General features: G+C 35.7%; 1 protein-coding gene across 2 annotated transcripts in view; it reads left to right on the forward strand.

Moving 5' to 3' along the window:
• Nucleotides 1–5,000, forward strand: part of LOC144967707 (phosphatidylinositol phosphatase PTPRQ-like) — a 114,344-nt gene that overhangs the window by 40,681 nt on the left and 68,663 nt on the right. The gene's annotated exons all lie outside the window — the stretch shown is intronic.

Consider the following 5,000-nt stretch of genomic DNA (forward strand, 5'->3'; position numbering starts at 1 on the left):
TCCCCATAGCCCCACGTTTAAATCCAATCGTAATATGTCCTAAACTTCTGGCTGGTAAATTGGAAGCTTAAGCTTTTCATAAAATGCAATAATACCCAAATGTTTCCAACGCCTTTTTCAATCTAATAGTAAAACAACATATCAAGGCGATACATGACGCTATTACATTTTTTTCTCGACACAGATAACTCTGCTACCGACCAGGGCCCGTTTTCATAAACGCGGACTAGCGCTTAGTCTCTGACTTCAGTCAAGGACTTGAAAAAATCGGATTTCATGAGCGCTGACTAATCAAGACTAAAAGCACGACACCTTCGGACTAAGTTTGACCAAGTTTTAGTCATTTACTGAGGCCGGACTTCAAGCTTAGTCTGAGACTGCTGGGTGCTGGCTGTTTGGTCGTGTGGTGATGAGTCTAGGTGTTGTTTGTAGTACTGTTGAAGATCTTGGTTTAGTGATGTTGGGAGTGAGGTGGGTGTTCTGCCAGCGTACTTTTTGCCATTCTGTGACAGGTATTCCTCCATGGCCGTTTGTGCAGGGATTGACTCGTCTCGCTTAAGAATATGTCCGAAAAGTTTCCATCTTTGGTATTTGATGGTGTCGCTGATTGGTCTCTTTTGGCAGCGTTCGTATAGGCGTCATTTGATATTTTATCTGGCCAATATATTCATAACATTGTTCTTAGATGTTTTCTGTGTAGTGCGTTTAATTTTTCTAAGTTTGATTTTGTTAGTCCCCATGTGCCGCAGTTGTAAAGGAGTATGGGCAGACGAGTGCTTCGTAAAGTTGGATTTTTCTTTTTTGACTACTTACCAGAATACATCATAACTTCCACAAGATAACAGCTATTTTTAGACCGAGAGCGCTTTGATTCGGAAGGAAAGTACGTCGGTTACGAATGCCAGAGGCAAACCTATCCTGTTGCTATTGGCACTGGCTTAAAAAAAAACATAAGTTAACTGCAGATCGTCGAAAGTACACAGAAAGTACACATTTTGTCTTTTTAAATAACGCAATCTAATCCGCTCGCGAAATAGAAGGGTTTGCGTCAAGGAACAATAAAATACAAGAAAAAAAAAACAACAACAAAAAAAAAAAACGATTAGAAGGTTTAGTGGAGACAAACTTATTCTGCTGGGATCGTAACTGTCTGACATAATGTGATTCATCAGAACACATCCTCTGTTTTTTGTTGTTTATTGTTGTTCAATTTGTTGAAACGTTCATTGACCTAAATATAGAATTGAGAGTCAACCACGGACATCATTGTAGTCTAAACAACAGTCAATAGCATGTGATTTGATTCATCATGGCAAAAGTAAGTTAAAGTAAGTAAAACGGAACGAAATATTATATATATGTGTTGTTAATTTCCTCTTTGGAAATCTTTTGCGTTGAAAGTATAAAGGCTGGTATTTTGCCTGTCATCGTGTACAGCGTGATGTTACTAGCACAAAATAGTAGAATTGCTATTCTTACATCTCAACATTGTGCGGGACTCGAACGAGTGGTTAGAAGCCGAGTATAGCGCCATGGTATAATGAAACGGCATACATATTTGTTATTAGAATAGTGAACAAAAATGTGATGTCAAAAACTGACTCCAATCTCATTGGAAGTTTAAACCAATCTTCCGGAGGACTGGATGAATAATGTGTGTTATTGATCATCTGGTTTTAGAGGATGCATTTTAATTTCTAGTCTAAATATATGCTGGTTGTCAATTCAGATCATCTATTCTCTCTCTTTTAAGTCCCGTTAACTAAAGAATATGCCTATTCATCCTGCTACTGAATAGTTATGCCGCCTTGTGATTTAATATGTAAGCTATTCCGGAGCAAGTCTTTGACTAGTTGCAACATTTTTATATTCCTTTTAGTCGTGATATCGTGAGGATTTCCAATTAACAAACCCTTGACATCAACACTGATCTAAATTTTGTTAGTTTTGATCAATAATATAATTAACGGGATACATAAATAACAATGTCAAATTGAATGTAAGCTTCAATTTAATATACGAAAACAGATAAAATGGACGTTTCGGATTCCCATTTATGAACAAAACAGGATGAAAGAAACATTATCTCATTCGTTTATAGTTTTTTTGTTTGTTTTTTTTTTTAATTCGCTTTACTTTTATAAGATCCCAAAAATTAAGTTCAATGGGGTTCATGCCAGGTGACACCGCTGGGCACTCGTTCATTGCCTTTAGAGTTGAATCGATTAGGAAAGGAGATATTTGTCCAGTCTATGTGCTGAGGCGTTATCAAACTGGAATATCAAAATTTGATTATTCTGATTCCAAATAACGGGAGGACTATTTCTTCAAAAATATCATTGATGATTAGGTCTGGGTTGAGTCATTGTTTGATTCGTATTAGCTCAGTGTTTCTACCACCAATTATCACTCCCAACGCCGTTACAGATCCTTATGCTCGATTTTATTTTACTTAAATGGTGGTTTCGTCATTCAACCATTCACCTCGACGTTAATGGTAAGAAGTTCGTTTGTCTTTGGAATTAACTTTAAAAAAGCGATTCGTCTGTAAACAAAATGCCGTCCCACATACCCAAATCCTGGAGCCATTACGACATCTTTATTCAATGACAATGAAAACATTCGTACTGCTACTAAGAAAGCAGCTCTGATGAGAAATATGCAAGACACTTTCTCTCTTCGTTTCGATCTTGGATGGATGCACACTTCTTTATTGTATAATCTGGCCGTCCAAAGGAACCATCCAGGACTATGCCAATGGTTTTTGGACACTCTTATTGCTGAAATGGACCAATTGACGTCCCCTTTATTGGTGACAGATACCATGATTTCAGCAACAAAAGTGTTACTTTGCCTGCTCAAGCCTCAAGTCTTGCTTGTACTGAAAACAAAAAGCAGTTGATCAGCACATACTGTGCAGGGGTGCTATCTGGCGTGGTTATATGGCTAAACCATATGGAAAAGTGGAAAAAAAAACAGTCATCAAAGTTCCTCACAGGATACACAAATTGGACAAACTTGGAAACAATAGTGACAGCTTTGAAGATGTTATCAAAGAAGCCACATTTTCATAAATGCATACTACAACGTTGACGATGAAGCAACTCTGACTGGCGCCAAGTACACATTTTGGCTAAAGAAAACAGGGAAAAAATCATTAAAAAGATCTCTGACTTGAAAACTATACCCCTTACCTCAAGAGAGTTCCGCGACAACACCAAAAAAGGGCACATCCAGACAGCAATTCGGTACCATAGTCTTCGTAAGACCCCCAGATTTACAACACCAGATTTTGGATGGATGAAGTTACCAGCAACCAAGTCACTTGATCCGATCACATTGTCAAGCAACACATCAAGTGTACCACCCTAGTTGATAGAGACTATTCAACGCGGATGTTCTCCTGAATAAAGGTGGATCATCAAAATGTGGCTGTGATGCTGCGCAGTTTCCATGTACAATAATTTGTTCATGCCATGATCATGAGAACTGTCGAAATCGCCTTTATCAACCTGCTTCCGGATCTAGCGATGAGTCAAGGCACAAAGACATTGATGACACGAGATACATGTCAGATATATGCCGATAATTGACATTCTCCTTTTTGGCCTTCAGTAATTAGTAATGTAAAAAAGCAAAGGAAAGGAAAACTAAAGATGCAATACAAGGCACGGTGACTCTCTCTCCGTCTTTTTGTGTGATCCAACACCTTTTCTCACATAATTGACAATTTTCATTATCACAATCATACTTTTAGCTCAGTAGATAATTTAAATATCAACGAATAGCATAAATATCCAAAATTCTGTATTGGTATTGTCAAGAATTTTTAATTTGATACCAAACACGGTAACATTTGGATCATTTTACGAGAGGACCTTGGCAGTGACCATGACCTTTTGGATATTTAAATTGTTAATAATTTGTCAACTATTCGGTCAATTTTAAGAATAGAAGTATTTTTGCATCTAATTTGACTAAATATTTCGTATAATAATAAAAAATTATCTTTGAGGATTTTTAAAAAATGGCCTTTTCGTGACCCTTGTGACGTAATTTCTCAAAATGCTCAATATGTACAAGGCAGGACTATTCAGATATTTAATCCAGAGATGTTCAACTTTGATAAAATGAAAAAAGAAAATAGGCGGACGATTTATATTTTTGGGGTATGGTTAAATTCATGATTTGACAACTAGACAAAGTAATTTTTGATCGAATTACGGGTTTGTGACATTTCAAAACAAACTCACTCAGCGTGAACATTTGATGCGACAATCTGCTGTGTAGCAACGCTTATATGCGAAATGAATATCGGAAACTGAAATATGGCTGGTGCGCATTTACATGTAGCTGTTTGGCAGTCCGCTTCTGCTCCTCACTTGTACCAATGACGGCATGCGATATATAAACAGAAAGAAAAAATGCCCACTTTTCAATGTTATATACAGATATATATATATATATATATATATATATATATATATATATATATATATATATAATATACACATATAAATTATAAAAACAATAACCATGAAATAATAGTGCTCAACTTTTTGATAAAAGGAATTATTTATAAATATTTCAAGTATAATTATGATCAACTTCTACAATAATGTTTCGTGCATTCGCCCTCATCAGGAAGTGAAAATGAAAGTAGATATTTGTGTTTATCGTACTTATTCGGCTTCGCTGTTAAGGTGGTTCGAGTGTTGCCATGTTCGGTTTTGTCATGGTTTAGTATTTTTAATTCCAAGCAGAGGTTGCAAATCTTAGAAGCGGGGGAGTACGACTGTGCTCTTGAGATGATTTTCCATTCAATGCTGTGTTGTATTGTTTTTTCTTTGAGGTTCCAAATGTGATTGCTGAAAACAATATTATAGAAGTTGATCACAATTACACTTGAATATATATATATATATATATATATATATATATATATATATATATATATATATATATATATATATATATATATATATATATATATATATATA

The sequence above is a fragment of the Berghia stephanieae genome, chromosome 3 (genome assembly GCF_034508935.2).
Source record: "Berghia stephanieae isolate SIO BIC M18660-M18661 chromosome 3, UCSD_Bste_1.3, whole genome shotgun sequence".
Taxonomy (NCBI): domain Eukaryota; kingdom Metazoa; phylum Mollusca; class Gastropoda; order Nudibranchia; family Aeolidiidae; genus Berghia; species Berghia stephanieae.